Source organism: Numida meleagris, chromosome Z, assembly GCF_002078875.1.
Source record: "Numida meleagris isolate 19003 breed g44 Domestic line chromosome Z, NumMel1.0, whole genome shotgun sequence".
Lineage (NCBI taxonomy): Eukaryota > Metazoa > Chordata > Aves > Galliformes > Numididae > Numida > Numida meleagris.
Window position 1 is genome coordinate 43,778,200 of NC_034438.1, and position 22,656 is coordinate 43,800,855.

Below are 22,656 nucleotides of genomic sequence, written 5' to 3' on the forward strand. Positions count from 1 at the left end.
TATAAACTCTCACTTCTACTAACTAGATTAGATGCAGTTGTATCTTGATGTTGTATCTTAGATGTTGATGCTATTGTATCCAGAGCTGTGCACTGCTGTTGTTCACCTCTTTCTTGAGGATGTACAGAGGACAGTAGAACCGTGTAGCTGCCAATGGTATCCTTTTAGTTGGGCCCTATGATTTTCAAGTACCATCAACTGGTTTGCTCTCCTGTCCATCATTAAATGTTAAATACTACAGCAGTATTTGGCCCAGCATAAAAACCTATTAGTACCAATATTAATGAGAATATAGTTCCTGAATAAGACATGTGCTGTGAAGCAAGGTTAAGTGCATGCCTGTTTCTTTCTTGTCATGTAGATCAGTTCATCATTGTAATACTTCACTTTCCAGGTCCCATTCTGTCAGCCCTTTACTCCATTGATTCTATCCTCCTATCAGCATTTTTGTCTTTATAGAAATTTTATGTGTTTCTGGCAATGTTTTAACAAGCAGCGCTCCATCACCTTGCCAAGAACAGCTGCGGATTTAATAGAAGTTCTATCTTCTATGCTGAAATTCATATTTACCTGTCAAGACTAAAGAAGGAACACACAATGCCATAGTCACCTGACTGCATTTAAGCAACGCTGCTTGAGTCTGCTAAAATCTCCCCTGGGTGATGAGGTCATACATGCTAGGATGGCAGTTATGACAACCTTGTGCAGAAATAAGGCTCTGTTCTCCTCTGCTTCTGCATAGCAGCTTGCTTAGTTGACACTGCTTGTCAGAGTGAAAGCTGATCAGACTATCCCTTCCACACATCCTGTTCTTGGCATCGAACAGGAAGGCTTATACCAGCAACGCAAACAGCCTAATGCCACCTCGTGTTACAGGGATCCGTCTCTGCCCCCTCAAGGTATCCTACAATGACAACCAAATTCAAGCAAAAATGTCACACTCATTTCCAGATATGAAAACTAAGTAACTAATGGAAATGAGAAAGCCAGCTGTTAATATGTCCGGTAGATTCCTCCATGTCACTGCCTAATATTATACCATATTTTAATTCAGTTTCCATGAAAATGACAGCAATGTTTCTATCTCTGCCTTATGTTATGGTGATAATTCAGTTTCCTTTATGTTTCTTGCTTCATATTTGTCTATTAAATTTCTTAATATTTTAAGACTTTTCATAGGATCAATGCACCTATCCATATCTGCAGATAATGTTTTGGCATCGGTGATGCCTGATAATTTTCACCACTTACTCTTGCTGCATGTTAGTACCATCACCATGGACTCCCTGCAGACACCAGTGAGTCTGATACATTTGTCCTTTTTACAAGGACAGCCTCTCTTCCCAATGGTTCTGCATATCCTTCAAAATAAATGATCTTGAGTGAAACTTGTTAGCCACACAAAAATGTGGAACTGCTAAAATAGAAAAGAAGAACATGATAGACATATCTTCTTTCTCTTAAACTGTCATATTCAACAGCTTAATCAGGAAAAAAACAACACAAGTCTTCTATTCTTTATTTTCTATTAATGACCTTAAAGAATGCAAAGTGTGGTTTTTTTACTGGACATGATGAAATTCAAAGCCACTTCACAAACAGTGTTAGCCAAGGTATGAGGAACAATCTTCCAAGGGACAGTGTAAGCAAAATTTCTTGGCAGAAATTCATCATTCTTATATATTCATTTGGAGGAAGTTATTTACCCTTCTGAATAATATTCCAAGAAAGCTATCCTATTGATCTTTACATTTTTCCCAAGTACCTGTCAGATCATAATCCAAACACAGATCTCTGTCCTCCTACGAGCAGAGCTGAAGCCCGGAGAGATGAACTTGTTTACCCAAGGTCATCTAGTCCACAGTGACCTTGAGTAGAGTAGACCCTGCTGAGTCTTATGACACTGCAGCTGTGGCCTTAAGGACCAGGGTATTTCAAAAGACTTGTATCATTCACAAACATAAATTTCAGTCATTTTCACTGGATTCTGATGATACATCTTCACTGCTGGTCAAGGGAATAGAAGCAGTCTTACTGTGGTTTCATGGATGTGAGTAAATGTGCTTGTGTTGTGAGTTCCTCTGCATAGACTGCTCCCAGAATCAAGCCATTAGTAGTGCTTTTCGATATCTGTATATTTCACAACAGTGACTTGGTAAAGACACAATCTGAGTCTGTGATGTAGAAAGATTAACAAAAATCACAGAATCACCAAGATTAGAAAAGACCTTCAAGATCATCCAGTCCAACTGTCCACATACCATGTCCCAGTGCCACATCTACACGTTTCTTGAACATCTCCAGGGACAGTAACTCAGCCACCTCCCTAGGCAGCCAGTTCCAGCACGTGAGCACTCTTACGAAGAAGAAATTTTTCCTAATATCCAACCTAAATGTTTAAATCCCCGATTCAATACCTAGTCATCTACAATCATTTGGGCTTCATAGCATTCATTAAAATGTATGCATTTTTAGGAATCCCTAGATGTGCTTATTTTCCTTTTGAAGTGATTGAGTGTTTGCAAAATCACCATTTGGACAATGAAGAAATCCCAGTTTTTTTAGCTTATTAATTTGGGTGATTGTGAGGAATGTCCAGTATTATACTGCTGGGAAAGCATGAGTAATGAAGCACAGCTTCTATAGCCTTGGATTTGAGAGAGGCAGTGAGGGTGAGAAAGGAGAAAGCTAATGAGTTGAGAAAACAGACGTACACTAAACATGTTGGGTAGGGCTACCATCAGTTATTGTCCTAGGATAACTACAGGAAAAATTGTCAGATTCATTCCAAAACAAGATGGAAACAGTCAAAGCTGCAGCAAGGTCCAACGCTTGCTAAAAGGTCAAATGTAAACAGAAAATGCAGAGCTGCTGCCTCTCTTCACTGCTGTGATAATACTTTTGTGAAGCCCTGGTACACAAATCCCTGACTGGAGAATGTAATTAGTAGCTGTCTGCTCTGAATAGAACTGTGGATTACTGAGTATATGATGAGGCTTCCTGCATGGAGTTCATGCTACTGTTCCTGAGTACAAAATACAATTTTTCCTCTGTGCAAAATATGTCAGCATCAAAACGGTGAGGTACCTGTATTCATAAACTGCTCATGGGCATCTCAGAAATGCCATTTATCACAGCTGGTTGTGTGTTGGTATGAGAAGAAGAAATAAGAAAAAAAATGTATGCATCCTGTAGGACATCAGGAATGTGACTACAATAAAAATGTTCCCTGCTTGAAATATAACAGCCCTCTCAGTGTAATTTGAATACCTGCTGTTCATTTAAATTACCCACTGTGTGGACTGTGTGCCATTATACTGTACAAACATAAAAGAAATATACAGTATTTGCTTTCCCTAAGAATAAATAAGAAATGCTAATGTAGCACATTTTCATAAAAGTATAATCATGCTTATTTAAGAAAACTTTAAAAAGAAAAACTTAAGAAATTATATCACTTCTGCAAGCTGTTTATACACTTCTCTTTGCCACTGTCATGGAGTTATCTATGGATCTGTGTCCATGACAGGGGGACAGCGGGCCCACAGGCCCACTGGCCTGGAAAAGAAAGAAAGGAGAAAAAAAATTGTCAGCAGTTTACGGGCCAGTCCAGCCCGGTCCCGTAACTAATGCAGCAGGGGACCTGCGGACCCACACCCCAGAGAAAAAAGGGAAAAAGGGGAAGGGTATTGTGGGAATCGAATGTTGTTTCTGCATTAGAACAAGATCAGAATTTTCTTGATTTCATGGCCTCTGCTGCCATTTGGGTCCTTCATTAAAACTAGCTAGTAACAATTTATGTATAGTCAGCATGAAAATATACATTGTATTTTGTCACACACATTGCAAGAATATCCTGCACAAATTAAAAGGACAAGTCATGACATGCCTTAGAGAGGGCCTGAAGAAGGTATTGAGGAAGGCCTGGCACCTCTCCAACCCCCTATGGTGCTGTTTGTTTAACAAAGGAAGCGTCCTTCGGAGACGATGGAAGAAGGTTTGGAGAAAATCACCGTATCAACCCAATAAGAAGAGTACTGAGACATCTTGGAAACAGCAGGATGGCGACTGACTGGCACAAGATAGCACATGAATTAACAAGTGTCAGAATGTAATTAACAAATGTAAACCTTCGATAAGATTGTGAACCTGGAGTACCCAGCCAATGGGGAAACAGGGGAGAGGGTAGGCAAGGGCGGGGAAACAAGGTACAAAAGCTGTCATACTGTGTCCATAGGTGCCCTCCTGCTTGCAGGACGCTCGCCATTGCAATTGTGAATTGAATCTGCTTTTATCAGAGATACCGTCCTGATAAATTATTTGGATATTTCCGACAGTATGGGAATCCCAGATGGGTCTAGAACAGAACAGTGGCAACAATCTGAGGAGGAACGTTCATTTACTAAATATTACATCGAAATTGAGGCCAACAAGTCAAAACAAAGTGAGAGTTCAAAGCTGAGCCCTTACTCTGTAAACTGCAGGGGGACCATGTGCTTCTCTGCTGCCAGCAAAGAGAGGAAACTCCAGGTCTGCCAGCGGGCTTCACCAGCCCCACCCAGATGCACCCTGGGGAATGCAGCTCCTTCCCTCCCTCTCGGAGAACCAAGCACCCAAAAATGGCAGTCCACAGAACCAGAACATTAACTCTTTAACTGCCAGTGCTTTACCTGATGTTATGATGTGGAACATTGACAATAAAAATCACAAAACCATGACAGCCACTGTTACTGAAACATAGGCTTTCAATAATCAAGAATGTGGCTTTGTTTAGAGAGCTTTAGAGGCCTCCCAATACCTGGGCTACCACATGCTAGACGAAAACATCAGTCCTCTGAACATTTCTCTTGAATAAAGATGTTAGATTTGGATACAAGAAAGCGTTACAGCTTTAGTTCATGAATTCTGGGTCTTTCGGAATGTGGCTAAAGAACACAATGTAGCCTGCATAGAGATAACTAAATCTGTGTCAAATAAGCTAGCTCCAGAATCAAAAACAGCACAGTCATCTCAACTCGGCAGTTTTCTCAAAGTAACTGACTAGTGAAAACTACAGTGAGATGCCTTCAGAGACATGATGATTGTACTTCTGGACCTCTGCTAGAACCTAGACCCACTGCTGCATGGAGGTATGCTGCATTTAGAAATGTCCAAAAAGCCCACTGGCCACACGATGCTAGGACTTTAAACAGCTTTATTCACTGTGCAGCAATGCAAACATTTACACTTATGTCAACTAACACTACTGCATACTGAGTAACTCAGACTAAGCTGGATATAAATTATATATCTTATAACAGAATTTGTCCTGAAGAGCCCACCTACCTATACAGACAGTTATTACATGGTCACAAAAGTAACGCTCACGACATCAGAGTCTTTGTTTTTGCACTGGGGCTTTGTGGACTTTGAAGACAAAATCTGGCTTGTAGATTTTTGGGTTTTTTTCCTCATAATAAACTGAATTTTTATATAGGATATTCCTATGCTGGACATGAAAACTTTTGTGCCTATCAGAGCTCTCTTGCTGGTTTTATAAAATATCTCTGGGCTAGCTCAAAGAAGCATGCTGTTTCTATTGCCTTTTCAAGGGGAGATACGATTAAGAAATGTTAAGCCAAATCATCAGTGGATGAAAGCCTACCTTCATTGTAATTAGAATTCAAGATGTGCCAGTTTACAGAGCTGAGAACTGGGACCTAATTGTTGAAGTGGATTCTAAATAAATGAGCCCTTTCTGTTCTGTTCTGTAGTTGTTGCAGTCCTGGAACAAAGATGAATGCAGGTTTATTCTGCTGAAATAAATTCTGCTGGTAGAGACGGAGAGAATACGCTTGCATTAACCACTACCACTTTATCATTCTGTGAGTAACATGATCTCACTAAACCTAGCCAATGTTCTTTCCCTGCTAAATTTGCTGATGTTTCACAGGTAAACCCTATCATTTTAATTCACTGCTCTGGGGCTTTTGAATGTTTCATTTATAAAAAATTCTTGATATAATTTCAGGGGAAACTGTGTTAATGCATGCAAACTGGAAATAGGCCAGCAGTTTATTAAAGCAAGTTTTGGGTGGGAACATAATAGCTAGAAAATATTTGCTTAGAGATGGATTGCTAATCTGTCCTACTTAACCACAAAAGCTTCTCCCTAGAGATGGGAGCTATTAGAGAAAGCAAGAGGGACAGGAGTATTTTGAAAGATTTCATTGAAGTCCTTCATCTATCTCTAAGCAAAAGAGAGCAATAGAGAATTGGTTCTTTCAATTTGCCTTTCACTGTAAGAGGCATCTTTGTTGAGATTTGTAAGCTTCTTTAAAAATATCTTGATTTTAGTGAACTTTACAAGGACTATAAATAAATGTGGTAACCACAGCATTTCCATTGGGAAGAGACTGGAGCTTCCGAATACCATGCAGATGAAGCTGCAAAATCCAGTTCAAGGATGGAGGTTCATTTGTGAAAGCGGCACTTAATATAGGTCTGTTACTTCAGTTAACTCAAAATGTTACATTTACACATCTTCTTGGTTCGGAGAGCTTGACTAAATGCAGTATCCTAATTTCCTTCTATTTTTGGAGGGGTTGGTTTTCTGCATATAATTATTTGCAAAATATCAGTATGTCCTGCTGATCGTCACTAATTTTAAAGTAAATGAAAATACAAGAGTTGAGTCTTTCACTAAATCCACATTGACAGAAGATTATCTCACTATTCACAGAATCAGAGAATTGCAAGTTTGGAAGCAACCTCTGGAAAGCATCCAGTCCAACCTCCTGGTAAAGCAGTTTCCTACAGCAGGTTGCACAGGAAAGCATACATGTGAGTTTTGAATATGTCCAGAAGAGATCCCACAGCCTCTCTGGGCAGGCTGTTCCAGCGCTCCGACACACTCTAAGAAAAAAGGTTTTTCCTTATGTTCATATAGAACTTCCTATGCTCCTACGTCTGTGTTCATTGCCACTCGTTCTGTTGCTGGACACCACTGAAAAGTGCCTGGCCCCATTTTCCTGTCTCCCACCCATTAGGTGTTTATAACCACTGAGAAGAACCCTGAATGCCAGAGTTCCTCCTTTCTCATGATTTCAGTAATCTTACACTTTTTTTTTTTATATACAAAGATTAGCCCAGTTTTCAGTGACAAAGAATAATTGTAACATCAGACCTGAAGACTTTGTCACACTGTCTGCAGCCTACAGGTTCAGGTATTGCTCTTCTTCCACATAGCAAGATCTGAAACTCATTTAAGGAGTTAATGACTGGATTCCTCATTAGCTAGGCATGGGACTGCCACCCTCACTCCAGTGAAACAGTAACTCTAAAAAACCATGAGCACAAATAATCCCATGTTTGGCCAGATGTCAATGGTTTACAGGCTGGTTCAGCCCGGTTCCATGACAGTGGAACCATTCCATTACAGTGTCTTCTTCCTCTGCTTTCTCCTCCTCTCTTATAATATCTTATTCTACTACTTTCTCCTCCTCCTCTTTCTTCTGCTCTGAACGAGACCACGTTCATTTCAATTTCCTTCCTCTTACAGGGGCAACTGACATTGATTCTGGTGCCTCCTGTGATTGATCAGGTTGCTCAGTTTCAATGCTCTTTCTCTCCAGCTCAGCTTGGAATCTGTCTTGTTTGGTTAGGAGGATATATTGTTCAGCTTGGAGAATGTCTTGCTCAGACTGAAGTTTAATTCATTTGGTTTGGAGACTGCCCAGTTTAGATTGGAGGGTGTCTTGTTCGGTTTGGAGACTGTCAAGTTTGGTTGGAAGGCATCTCACTTGGATTGGAAGGTGTCTCATCAAGATTGGAAATTCTTTTTCTCAGCTCAGAGATCTTCCTTTTCAGCTTGGAGACTTTCTTTCTCAGCTCAGAGACTCTCTCACTCAGTCTGGAGATTCTGTTTCTCAGCAGGAAGACTCTCTTTCTGGACCTGAAAATTCTGCCTCTCAGCTTGGACTCTCACCTGGAAACTCTCCCTTTCGGCTTGGAGACTCTCTCACTCATTTTGTACTCTCTCTCTGAGACTCTGTCTTTCGGCTCGGAGAATCTCCCTTTTGGTTCGGAGACACTCTCTTTCAGTTTGGAGACTCTCTCGCTCAATTTCAGAGACTCTCTCCCTCTCTGGGATAGTACAGAATAAGGCTCGATAAGCATAAGCCAGGCCCCAAATAATTTGTGCCTCCTCAGATTCATCTGAGCTGCAACATCCCTGTCTCAAATATCTGCTTAGGCTCTCACAATCTTTCAGGTATTCGGCATTAAAGTTCCATGACACTGGTGATGCCCATCTCTCTAACGTCTCTCCCAAGTCCCTCCACACTCCCTGCCACTCAGTATTCTCTGGCTCTGGGGAAGGCTTCCTCAAAATATTATAAATACAGATACTGAGTGAAATGATGAGTACATTCAGGGAGATTAACAACATGGTCATCAGATGAGCATTCAAAAAACGCATAAGGGATTCAAGGGAGAGACTGGAGGCCTGTTTAAAAATCAGAAGTTTTGTAAAGTTAGCAGCTCCCTCTGGAAATAGTTTTCAAAGAGGAAGCAGAATCATTTTTTTCTCTCTTTACAAAAGCAAGCTAGCAGCACTTAGAAAGTTTACAAATATCGCAGAAGATTGGCAGTCCGCCTGAATTTCAGGGCTGTATTTTTAGTACAGCACCTGCAGTACTGATAAGCTTTCTAACGAAGCTCTTTGAGAGGGGAGAGAGATTTGTTCTAAAAGTACATCTTTTCCCAGCCAAGGCAGCCTATGCCCACATTCTCCTCCAAAAATGTCAACGGTTTGCAGGCTTGTTTGGCTTGGTTCTGTGACTAATGGAGCAGCAGGACCCATGGGTCCATGCCCCGGGAAAGGGGAAAAGGAAAAAAGGGAAAGGGTAGGGAGATGGGCCTAAAACAAAACAGTGGCAACGATCTGAGGAGAAACAATCTAATTTACTAAATATGATATAGGAATGTGAGATAACACAATACAATACAATATAATTGGAATTGAAGCTAATAAATCAAATAAAATAAGAGTGTCCAAAAAACGAAGGCCTTACTCTAATGCTGAAGGTGAGACGCTGCGAAGACAAGCAGAAGGCGAAGAGAGGGAAGAAAGGGCCATCTCGTGACTTGCATGCTGTTTTTATCTTTCCCTCTAAACAGAAAAACAGTAACAGAACAGTGAACAGTCCTCTGGGATATGTAGTTCTTCTTCTCTTCTGAGAACCAGGTACCTGAAAATTCGCCAGTCCACAGAACTGGAGCATTAACTCTTTAACTCCCAGTGCACTATATGATGTTATGATGTGGAATACCGATAACAAAAAATCATAAAACCATGACACCAGAACAACAAAACGTATTTTTAATTGTGCTTTTATAGAGTGAACAAAATAAGAGGTTACATTGTTCAAACAAAATTTAGACTGATCAAAGAAACTTGCAAATTACAGTCTGGTCTTTAACTAGCTGTTGTCTTCCAACAGATACTCTGTGTGTCCACACTGTGGTCTCACATTATTGACAGTTGCCTTCCAGTGCTCAGTACCCTTACCTTCATTGCTAGGTTTTGAATAGGACTGTATCCAGTAGTAATTAGCACACATCAGTCTGCAAAAGACATGGATGTTTGAAATACAGTTCCTAAATCCTATATCAATCACCACTTCATTAGAATTTCTGTATGACCTAATGCTCTGATGAAGTCTGTAGTAAACATAGTTCCATTACAAAGCAAATAAGCCTGAAACACAAAGACCCATTACTTCCAGGATAGCTGACTGTGACCTTGTGGTACAAGGTGCCTCATTTTGCTCATTATTTGAATCCCTAAGATAAGTTTAATTGGACATCATGGTTCAACACAGGTTATACTAACTCTTTTGTTAATCTATTCCTTAGATACTACTTACTAAGTAATTTTCAGAAATACCACCTGCAGGCATTTATCTAAGAAATCAGAAAGCAAGAGCTTCTCAATGAGATTCCCAATGTCTTTTTTTAAAGTTCGTAAGTCTGTCTGGAAATTCAGAACAGAAAGCTATACTGAGACAGGATTCAGTCACCAGATTAGATTCCCCACTCATCAGGCACCAAAAAAACCTTGAAAGGATGGTTCATACCATATTTGAGACTACATCTTTTTTAGAAGTTAAAAAAATCAGACTTGGCCATCTGTTGTATTTTCTGCAGATCTACAGTGCCTGAACAGCCAATAATAGCAACTTACTTTATCCTCTGGCACTGCAGCTATAAAAAAAATCTATTTCAATATATCTCACCCTGAAAAATAATAATTCTAAGGGAGTACAACTTAAAATATTGAAATAAATATTTCAAAAATATTTAAAATTGCTAAATTATATGCAGGAAGATATTCGCTTCAGTTCAAATCCTCTGAGGAAGGATTAAATGGGCAATATACAGAGCAGGTTCAAGTTTTAACCGTGGCTCTCTTGAAACCAGTGGTATTAAGATTGTTGACCCCAGCAATGAACTTATTCTATGAGATATGTTACGTAAATAGATTTTTAAAAACATGCACCATTATCCAAAAGATATAGACTCAGGCAAGAAAATTCTGGTCATTTTACAATCTTTTTATCACAATTCCAATATCAGCAAGATTAAATTTAGCCTCTAGAGGTTTGGATTTTTTTGCGTAATCATTTGCATCATCTCCCACAAAATGGTTAATTTCAGCTAATTATTTTCTTTGACCTATTGTCACAATCGTGGCCTTGCAAGCCAGGACAAAGAAATTCCAAGCAAATAAATTATCTCTGTTATTTCTTAGAGTGCTATTTTCATTACAATGATCTTTCAACTGCCTTTTCATGGAAGAACATCTGTGAAAGAGATTGGAACAAGTCATAGCTGAAACCATTTCATTTTCAGCCCTTTACATTGACAGAACAGTGCAAAGGAGTTTTCTGCATTACTGATACTAGTGTTGGTGGATAGATCTTAATCACAATACACAAGCAAATTCTTCACCTACTTCCTTTCAATGTGCTCAGATTTTAAGCAGATATGAGCAGAAGTTTCTAGTCAGAAATCTGTTAAATGCAGTCAGATTTCTACATGACATGAAAAGAAAAGAAGGCTATGGGATAGACATAGCTACTTCAAATGAGGTAGAGATTTAGTTTCAGCTCCCTGAAAGATCAGCCTAATGTACTGAACAGAAAGATATGATAAAGGTCAATCAGAAGATGGAATGGAAAACAAACAAACAAAATATATTATGTCTATTGTCCTTTGAAGGACAAAAAGAACCAGAATAAAATGTAATTACATTTTTAACGGATACCATGGCATTCTGTCTCTAACAGGCAAAAAGTGAAGAAAATCAGAGATGACCACAGTTTTAATGGATGACATAGAAAAGTCACAAAGCAAAGTATGAAAACTGCCCCATTTGATTATTCTGCAGTGACCAATGAGGGCTAAAAGAGTGGGCATCTGTATTTCTACAGTTAGAGTTTCTTCTGAAATTCTCTGAATTACTCAGTTTTAAATGACTTGTAGTGTGCCGCCAAGGGGCACTGCAGTGACTGCTCCACCAGTTTCCATGTTTTTCAGAACAGACTTACTTTTTGCATTCATGTACTGTAAGAGAGGTCAAATCCAGCAACATAATTTGCCCATTCCTGTGCAATTTCATTGGTATAGCTGGACTGTATTTTAAAATCATGTATCTCTTGTTCTCCATGCATTCATGTATGTATTTATGAACAAAGAAACAAGTAAATACACCTGAAGTTTGTAAAATGAGACATTTCATTTAGGTAACAGTACCCATAACAAATCAATGTATCTGTCAGAAAATTAACCACTATCTCTATAGTATGATGACACAGTATATTCAGATTGTGAATAGAACACTTTTGTTGAAAATATCATACCAAAAAAAAAACCAAAAAACCCTAGAACGAAGTAATGAAAAAAAAACAACAACATTTCTCTTCACGGCTACCTTTTCAGTTCTCTACCTCCATGTCAAAATGCAGGGACAACTGCAACATCTAAATTAAGGGATTTGGCCAAAATTCCCAATGCCTTGTTTATTCATTAAACATGTGTTGCTTTTTTGAGACTTTCAGCTACTATGATCACCGAATCTGTGCTGACTACTGGCCACATAGCAGTGCTTGCTGTTATTTGTGTAGTGTATGTTTATGTAATCAATTTCCACATGCCAACCTATAAAAAAATCCAACACTTTGAAAGAGAGCTTCATGCAACTTCTGAAATTTATCCAGAAAATATAATTAACATTAAAGATCTTGCATTTTGTTAATCCCCTGAGAGAATGGTGACAAAGTGAAAAAAAAAAAAAAAGAAACAACTGTTAGTCTTTTTCTGCTTCAAGCAGTGAAACACAACTGGCATAACTGAATTTGAAACTGCTGGACTGCTGCCAACCATATGCTTCTGAAAACTGGTCACTTGTGAACAATTTTAGGAATCGAAACATGCATAAACTAATATTTCCTGAAGGTTTGCAAATTTGAAGATGTTTATGGTACAACAGAAAGCAAACGTTTGTATGTAAGAAACTGAGAAGCAAAAGGTTTAATGTCCCAACGGAAGACTAAAAAGGAGGTTTCACACTTACAGATAAGAGGCCTTGCTAAGGCAAGACCAAGCTTTTCCGGATCACTTCTCTTATCTTGTGTTAATACAAAGACCTGCTGAATTACAACAAGCAAACTCAGTGGGGGAGGGAGAGATCTGGCGAACTAGCCTGTGCATCAAAGAGGGTGAACTAGCAGTCATTTGGGCGGGGGAGAGTGAGAACCCCTGAAACCCCTCTGATTCACTGATGCCTTTCCAGAATTACTCTGGATCTTGAACTGCACTTGCACAGGGTTAGGGCCATACTTTGATCCCAGTGTTAGGTGGCCTGATGACCACCTGAGACCCTGGACTCGTTTAAAGTAGTGATCGAACTCCTCCTTGCAGGGGGAGTGTAAAAGCATAAATACAACGGACTGCCATTTCGAATGCTTGCCCATGACCAGTGGAACAACCTGACTACTGCGACTTCGCTAGATGGAAGGGTGGTGACTCCCTCTTTTCTATTTTTACCTCTCTCTCTTTCTCTTTTCCTCTCTTTTCAGTTTATATTAGAATGTAACACAAGGCACGTCACCACAGCAGCAGAAGAAAAGAGCTTGATGCTTATGTCCACATTGAATCTAGATACAGCACAGAATAAATAAAACCTAATGGCTACTGCTGTTAGCTACGGCAGATAAGTGAATCACATCACAGAAACTCAGGTTAGCATACCTGTGTTATTACTTTTGTACTATCTCTATGCAAAATCTCTCTCTTGCTCTCTAGAATTTTCACTGTTTCTTTGTTGTTTTTTCCCCTTCTTTCTCAGCTGGAAGGACAGAAAAGTAGCATGAAAGATGTAGATGAAACAAAAATTACTTTTTAAATTCAAAATGAACTCACTGAAGCATTCTGTTATCACAGAGGGCAAGTGTGTCAATTTTAGACTTTTTTTTTTCCAGAGGCTTCTGCTATAATGCATCATAGAAGCCAAAGATATTGATATTAATGAATTGGAGAGTTTGGCTTCTTCTGTTGATATTTTATTATTGACAGCTCCTGGCAGCCAATTTGGCCTTTGACAAAACCGCTCTTCCTGACAGACTGTTGCACCCAGAAAGTTTCCAGCCACTCTATTAATCGATAAACACTGATATTCAATATGGACTATTTTGTACATACAGATCTCCTTGGAAATGCAGACTTTAGTGTAAGGGAGAAGCAAGGGCCAGCTGCTCTGCATGAGCAGGGATGCATGAAGGTGAGAGAGGCTGGGAGGCACAAGCCTCATCTGCCTCATCTGTCATCTCCCAGGTCTGTCTCACACCACTCTTTCCCAGGAACATGATCTAAAGTAATATAAATGCTGGCTTTGAGGACATGTAGTCAGAGCCCCAGGTGGTGGAGAGCTGCCAGAGGCCATTGCTTGCACTCAGTTTCTATGTGGCACTTAGTTCCTCCTTTCTCCCAGGAAAACAGAGACATTTCCACTCTTAAAGCTGTTTCATTTCATATTCCTGCCCTGAATCTCTGGTCAGAAGAGAGAACCATGCTGGTAGACAATCAGACATAAAATGTGAATTACTATGCAACTATCTACAAAACACTCCAGCACTGTCAAGAATTTCCAGTGTTACATCACCTTTTTACTGGATAACTACTTCTCCATCTAATTACAAGAGGAGTCTATTGGTAATAAGCATCAGGGAGATACATGTCTTCAGTAGTGATCAGCTACTTTCTGGTTCTCAAATAATCATGCAGCTAAATGAGACTTGGAATTCTTTCATTTGGAAATTACATAATGCTCCACATTGCTATCTTTCATGTCCATTTAGACTGACATTCATGAGATTTGTGCGCAGTAATTGTCTCAGGCTGACAGTTTAATAATGTCTCTAATTTGCTAGGAGTGATAAACACTAATGATTAGCCTACTATTTCATAACGTAGAAATTTGAAAGACGTCCCTCACTCATTCTTCTTGAATCATCTTCAGTTCCTTCATGTCCATGTTTCTCATCAAATCAGTAAAAATCAAAGCTCCAATGAGTCATTTCCTCCACAGCTTGAAAGCACTGCTTTTGGCTTTGTTGAGAAACAGGAGTTTGACACTGGTGTCAGATAGATTAGAATCATACAGATAAGAAATCAGCTTAATTATGGCAAATAATAGCACTATAGCTTCTCAGTGGTACAGCCAATAATGTTTGGGCCTGTGTACAGAGCAAAGGAAATGAAGAAAGAAGATTCAAAATAACAGCCCAGCGCAGGTAAGAAGTCAATATAACTTTTCACTTCTTAGTTAATGACTATATGTGCTGTGAGGATGTAGCGTTATGTACCAGAGTTGAGACGCAAAATTTCTTCTGCACTGCTGTTCTGTCAAGATGCAAAAAACAACCTTATCAGCTTCGCAGTTTAATTTAGCCTGGGGATTAGCTGAAGACTACTTCCAACAGCCACACAGATAACAAGCAATACATGAACTCAGGTTGAGCGCTACTGGTGCTATATATGAGGAGAAGACCAATTTTAAACTGAAAGTATGGGGAAAAATAGTTTCTGTTTTACAACATAGAGATTCTGGTGAAATTAGATGAGTATCAAGGGAAGACATGATATACAGGCTATACAAACAAATTATGTGAATGAAATAGCAAAAAAAAAAAGAGAGAAATGAGAAGTTTCCACCAAATACTGGCAGGGCAAAAGATCTGTGCAACTGATAGAACAATAACAAAGTCTACCAAGGGACTTTCTTAATGTGAATTGCTTACATTTTACATATTCTTTCTACATTATATGTCAGATGAGCATTTTCTTCTGTCTTGTAGAAATTACATGAGACTTAAGAGAGGAAAATCAGATACTAAAAATACTGATTTCAGCCAAAGATAATACAGCAATGCATAAAAAGTCCCCATCTATCTCTGACATAACTACCTTAAAGCTATACATCATCATAGAATCATAGAATGGCCTGAGTTGAAAAGGATTGTAATGATCATCTACTTTCAAATCCCCTGCTGTGTGCAGGGTTGCCAACCACTTGACCAGGCTGCCCAGAGCCACATCCAGTCTGTCCTTGAATGCCTCCAGGGATGGGGCATCCACAACTCCCTTGGGCAACCTGTTCCAGCGTGTCACCACCCTCTGTGTGAAAAACTTCTTCCTAATATCTAACCTAAACCTCCCCTGTCTTAGCTTAAAACCATTCTCCCTTGTCCTATCACTGTCCACCCATGTAAACAGTCATACCCCTCCTGTTTATACGCTCCCTTCAAGTACTGGAAGGCCACAATGAGGTGTCCCCAGAGCCTTCTCTTCTCCAAGCTAAACAAGCCCAGTTCACTCAACCTTTCTTCATAGGACAGGTGCTCCAGCCCTCTGATCATCTTAATGGCCCTCCTCTGGACCTGTTCCAAGAGCTCTGTGTCTTTCTTGTGCTGGGGGCCCCAGACCTGGACACAGTACTGCAGATGGGGTCTCACAAGAGCTGAGTAGAGGGGGACAATCACCTCCCTCTCCCTGCTGACCACTCCTCTTTTAATGCCGCCCAGAACATAGCCGGCCTTCTGGGCTGCAGGCGTTCACTGCTGGCTCATGTCCAGCTTCTTGTCCACCAGGACCCCCAACTCCTTCTCCACAGGGCTAATCTCAAGGAGATCTTCGCCAGTTTGTATAAATACCTGGGATTGCCCCAGCCCAAGTGCAGCACCTTGCATTTGGCCTTGTTGAACTTCATTAGGTTCTCATGGGCCCAATTCTCTAGCCAGTCCAGGTCCCTCTGGATGGCTTCCCTTCCCTCCAATGTATCGACTGCACTGCTCAGCTTGGTGTCATCTGCAAACATGCTGAGGGTGCACTCAATGCCATCGTCTGTGTCATTGATGAAGATGATGAAGAGCACTGGTCCCAAGACTGAGCTCTGAGGGACACCACTTGTGACTGGCCTCCACCCAGACATAGAACCACTGATCACAACCCTTTGGCTGTGACCAGCCAACCAATTCTTAATCCACTGAACAGTCCATCTTTCAAATCCATACCCCTCCAATTTAGAGTGAAGGATGCGGTGAGGGACCATGTCAAAGGCTTTGCAGAAGTCCAGGTAGATGACATCCATCGCCCTTCCCTCATCCACCGATGCCATCACTTCATCATAGAAGGCCACCAAATTGGTCAGGCAAGATCTGCCCTTGGTGAAGCCATGCTGGCTGTCTTGGATCACCTCTTTGTCTCATATGTGCCTTACTATATCTTCAAGGGGATCTGTTCCATGAACTTCCCAGGCATAGAGGTGAGGCTCACCAGCCTGTAGTTCCCCTGGTCTTCCTTTCTCACATTCTTAAAAATGGGAGTAATGTTTCCCTTTTTCTAGTCACTGGGGACTTCACCGAACAGCCATGATTTTTCAGATATGATGGAGAGTGGCTCGGCAACCACATAAGCCATCTTGCTCAGAACCCTGGGATGGATATCATCCAGCCCCATGGACTTCCATACATTCAGTTTCATGAGGAGGTCTCGGACTTGTTCCACTGTTACAGTGGGACAGAATCCACTCCCCACACTCTCACCTAGAGGTTCGAGGTCCTGGCAGACATGGGAAGCTTAACCACCAGTGAAGACTGAGGCAAAGCATTCACTGAGTACCTCAGCTTTTTCTATGTCTAAGGAAGTCACCTCTCATGAAATTTCTGGGCTGAAAAATCTATTGTGGTGCATTGTTGGAGGAACATGCAATATGGACAATGCTCACAAAGAAAGAAAACAATATCAAAACCCCAAACAGAAACTAAAATATCCTGGGAAGAAATACACAGATGCGTTTTAATTTCTGACTTCCAGAAACTTAAGAACTGAATTTTTAGTGGGCACTACATGTGCATATGCTCCATCACATATAATCTTGTCCTCAGAATGTTTTCATACCCCTCTTCACCACATCAAAAGTTAACATCTGTTTCAAAGCATTGCATGATGGGCTTCTAGTTCTTCTAGGTATTTAACTATATTGCACGGGTCCCTATTGGTAAGGAATTGTATGCAGAAAAATAGGCAATCCTGTATGAGTAAAAGGTTTATACATTTTTTTTTCCAAAATACTAATGTGCTTCATGTCTTCTCTAGCAAAGACTTCTGAAAACAACATGCAGAAATTCTTTAACGTAACTCAACTTTTAAGCATATTTAATGGATTTTCAAGAAAGCAAGACGACTCCTAAATGTTTGTGGTGATGACCATCATTTCTTCATTGTTTCTCCTTATGACCAACTTTGAAGGGGCCTTCTCTAGTTTGTAGTTACATTTTCAGTTAGGGCACCAATAATAGTGTGTGCATATACAGTTTGTTCTCCCTTTCCAGTGGCACGTTTCTGTACCAGACCAAATTAACTGAGCTGACCAGGTGTATCTGAAGTAGAATGTTCTACATTAAATCCATTTTTTAAATAAAAACTTTCCTGTGTACATTGGTGCTCTGTTTTTCACGTCTCAGTCTGTATTTACTTACTCCCAAGCTTTCTTGTTTATTCACATGCTCTGCTCCTAGCAGAAGATGATCATGGATTGTCAAATTCCCCTTTCATTATTAAAAAAAAGTTTCAGATGTTTATACATTTAAATTAAAGAGATAAATACACTGTTATGGTTTTGTGATTTTTGTTGTCGGTATTCCACATCATTACATCATGTAAGGCACGGGCAGTTAAAGAGTTAATTCCCTGGTTACTGCAAACTGCCTTTTTTGGTGTGGCCCTCTGAGGGGGAGGGGAGGAGGTGCACTCCCCAGGGGTCTTTGCGTTGGAGGTGAGGGGGTGAAGGCGCGTGGGAGACGCAGGGTCTTTTCCTTCCTGCCCGGCGGAGAAAGCACATGGTCCTCCTGCAGTTTACTGTGTAAGATTTTCAGCCTGTAAACTCTCTATTATAATTCTACTAGCCTCATTTTGATACATTTAGTAAAATTAGCTGTTCCTCCTCAGATTGGTGCTGCTGTTTTTGTGTTAGATCCGCCTACGAGTCCCCTGCTTTTCCCCTCTTCCCTTTGTTTTCCCCAGGGTGCAGTCCGTGGCTTCTCTGCTGCTTTAGCCGCCGGACTGCACGGGGCCGGTACCTACCCGCCGGCAATTTTTTTTTCTTCCTCCTTGCTCGTTTTTTTTTTCTTCGGGCCTGTCCCCCTTGTCATGGATGCATACCCTTAGATAATACCGTGACATACACAAAAAAAAAAACCCACACAGAAACTTGCCCAACATCCTGTTTAAGACAATGGCCAAAAGCAAATGCTCATGGAAGACTTTATGAACACAACACAACTACTTGAGTCTGAGGGTCTTTCTGATCCAGATATGGAATCTTTGAATAAAAAAGAACTCCTTGTTTAAAACCTTTCAAAGGGCTTCTCTTCTACAAGCATGGCTGTTTACCTCTTAATCTAGCACTGTTTGAATCTACAGCAATGTACAGCTTAACACTGTAAGAACTAAGCCTTTGTTTTGAACCTGTCCTCTCAGCTCCAGTCATGGTGTGGAAGTTACACTTTATAGACCTCTGTCATTCCCCCTGAGTTGAATGCTTCCTAGGTTGAAGAGACATAGTTTTCTTCTTTATCTTGATTATTGCTTTTAAAACAGAACCCATCACTGTAGCATCTGCAGTAAACAGCTGCATCTCAAGTTCAAATTCATGAAAACGCAAGGACTCAGCATAAAGCAGTAAAATGCCAATATAGAGGTTGTTCTACAATAATCATATGACACAACTACTTTTATCCAAAGTTTTTTTCCCCTGAAGTGTTATAGAATTGCATAAACAAAAAAATGCATAGGTGAAATCATACGATTTGCCCTTGTCCCTCTACCCCACTTATCTAACCCTGAGAGGAGCTGTCATGGTCAATTTGCTACAGAAGCCACTTTTCATGACTCTTTCAACTTTACCTTATGATTTCTTAGCCAGCAAGCCCCCCGAACTCCAACTATGGATTACAGGAAAGAGGAAAGGGGCTGTGTTTATTCTCATTTTTGCATAGTGTTCATCACTGTATCACCTGGTTTGCTGATTTAGGATAGTTTGTCTACCTCATACACAAACACATAGCACATAACACATACATACAACAAGCACTGAACAGTATTTTCCCTACATTTATGGCAGAAGAAATCAAATTTACTTTTTCTCTTCCAAATGGATGTTCATGGTTCCACTAGACATCTTCACAACTTCTCTTTTAACCAATTCCCAGGTTAGTGGGTGATTTTTCCCAAATAAATCTCTTTATGTGGAATGTGAACATCTTTTCTCATGGGAACAAAACAGAATCTGAAAAGCTATATTCCATATGGCAAATGAAAATCAAGAAGTGCAACTAGAAGGTAGATAGTAACACTTATGCATCTATAAACAAACATGCCTTAGATAACTTTGATGAGTTCAATATAAATACATACAAAAATGGAGATTAAAAAATCCACAGAAAAATCAGACAGAATAACACCAAAGCAAAAGTGCACCACAAAAAAGACACGAGGCATAGCTCTTTCTGTGGGCCTTAAAAAAATTGTGCTAAAGCCCAGATGTCAAATATGAAGCATTCTATAAAATAGATAGAGATTGTGAAATAAAGTTCCCCGTTTAGAACAAACAAAAAAAAAAAGTGCAAAAAATGCTTTGCCTATATTTTTTCAGGGAAAAAAAGGTGTCAGTTTGTAAAACTGAAACAGAATGTTTCCTTTCAGATGTTTTCAACATTAAATTGTAGTTCTCTCTTGTTGTGTACTGCTTTTTAAGGGATATTTTCTGGGTTGTTAGAAACCCACATTTTCTCCTGTATGTTAGCACTCACATCAGACAACATTCTATATCATATATCTAAAATCATTCATGAGAAAGGAGACAGCTTTGCACTGTTTGATATGTAGTTAAAGAAAACCTAAAAAACAAGATGGAATTGAACCCAAAATCGTTGTCTTGATATATCAGCTGAAGGCTACTGTGAGATGTTACATTTGTATAGATTATTCAGCAGCCTGATTTACCAAACACGATCTTTCCTGCTGTGTTTATAAGAAGTTGTATGCTTATCAATAGAATACTGGTGCACTAGGACACTCTGCTCTCTCTTTGGGTATCTCTACACATATATCATGAACCAGGAATTGGGGAGGAGAAGAGACAGCACCATGAAGGAATTCCTAGTCACATACGTAGGCATGTTGAGCTGAGCTTTCCGGGCTGTGTGTTTTCAACAGGAGAGCTAAAACCAAGAGGGTAAGATATGTCAGAGATCTCATAAATGGAAACAAAAGAGGAAGAAATAGAAACTTCTAGATAGCTGTTTAGCACTAGAGCTCTAGGAAAAATCTGGAGGCAGTGACATGTGGAGGACTGCCAGTTTTACCTGTTGAGGCCTGCTTACAGCAAGATTGCAAACTACTCAATTCTCCGTTAGTAACATATTTGTCTAGCATTAAGTGAAGAACTGTGTACTCCAACACTGATAAATGGTGCTGTTTGCAATAGCCTGCTGAATCAGGCACATGAGATGTCTCCCAGTGCATGCCCCTGGCCTTGCAAAATTATCCCTGCAGAAAAGAGTCCAAACAATCTGGTACCTAAATCTTATTCCACCATGGATGTAGGCAAACAGTACCTTACTGTGATCTCAGACAATTAGCAGAAACATCAAAGGAAACACATTTTCAGCAAGATGTCAAATGTAGTAACAAATTATTTAACCATGCTAAAAATCAAAGGATTTGACATGATTAAAATGACATCAATCAGATATGCAGGACACAGAAAAATCTGCCTCTGTGGTGCAGCTCAGGAAAGTGCAGACAGATAAAGAATCAGAAAGAATGGAGGGCTTTCAGTAGACTCCTACGTCATTTAAATGGGAACTTCCTTACTGATACTCAACATGACATCTTACTCCTGCTAACACTTACTAAGGAGAGCCTACCCTGCTGAGATACACTCTGTACTGAAACATGTTGTACTAGGAAGGTTATTTTACTTTACCTAAGGATTACTTAGGATTTTCCAGGCATTATGTCCTTCATTATAAAGCTCTGAATACAGCTCTTGATATCCAATTAACTTATCTTTTGACCAGCCTACAGTGGAAAGATCTGGATTAAGTAAATTGACTGTATTCACGGTGACCATACTTTACAGCAATACAGTATCTGGGCAAAACTGCTGCAAGTCATGTATCTAATTTTTTTGATAGAAATTTCAATATTAAATACCTTGCCTGAAGATTAGCTTATACTGTCTCAAAAATGTAAATTATACATAGGAACCAAACAGAATTAATTCAAGCAGGTGCTCTCCTACTGACAGTGAGGAAACATGGAGACTTTATGAAGACAAGTGGTTCATCAACAATGAGTTTTAAAAAATAGCACAGTATGTATGAAACTCCTACAGACATCTGACTGTGGTGGTGTCTCTCGGGTCAGGTGAAAATAAATAAATAAATAAATGGATAGAGGGATTGATTGATAAATACACAGGCCTGCCAGCAAGGAGAGGATAGAGGTGGACAAGGAGCTGGGAGAGGACAGAATCAGGACAGTCGACCCAAACTGGACAAAGGGACATCCCATACCATTTATATCTCCTAATACCATATATATCTTCCATCTGTCCCTGGAGGAAGCTGTCCAGGGGGGTGCTGTTGCTCAGAGACTGTCTGGGCATCAGTCAGAGGACAGTTAACAAACGCAACATGCATCATCTGTTTCATATCTCTTATCATTCAGCCCTGCAGAGGACTTGAGAGTCCTGGTGAACAAAAAGCTGGATACGAGCCAGCAGTGTGCTCTTGCCAACAGTATCCTGGGCTGCATTAAAAGAGAGGTGGCCAGTAGAACAAGGGAGATGATTGTTCCCCTCTGCTCTGCCTTCATGAGGTCCCATCTGGATTACTGCATCCAAGCCTGGGGACCCCAATACAAGAAAGACACAGAACTGCTGGAGTGGATCCCGAGTAGGGACACAAGGATGATCAGGATGATCAAAGGGCTGCAGCACCTCCCCTATGAAAAAATTCTGAGACACCTGGGCTTGTTCAGCCTGGAGAA

General features: G+C 40.1%; 1 protein-coding gene across 3 annotated transcripts in view; it reads right to left on the reverse strand.

Moving 5' to 3' along the window:
* The window catches only part of DIRAS2 (DIRAS family GTPase 2), a 72,887-nt gene that overhangs the window by 25,154 nt on the left and 25,077 nt on the right, over positions 1–22,656 (reverse strand). The window lies entirely within an intron of this gene.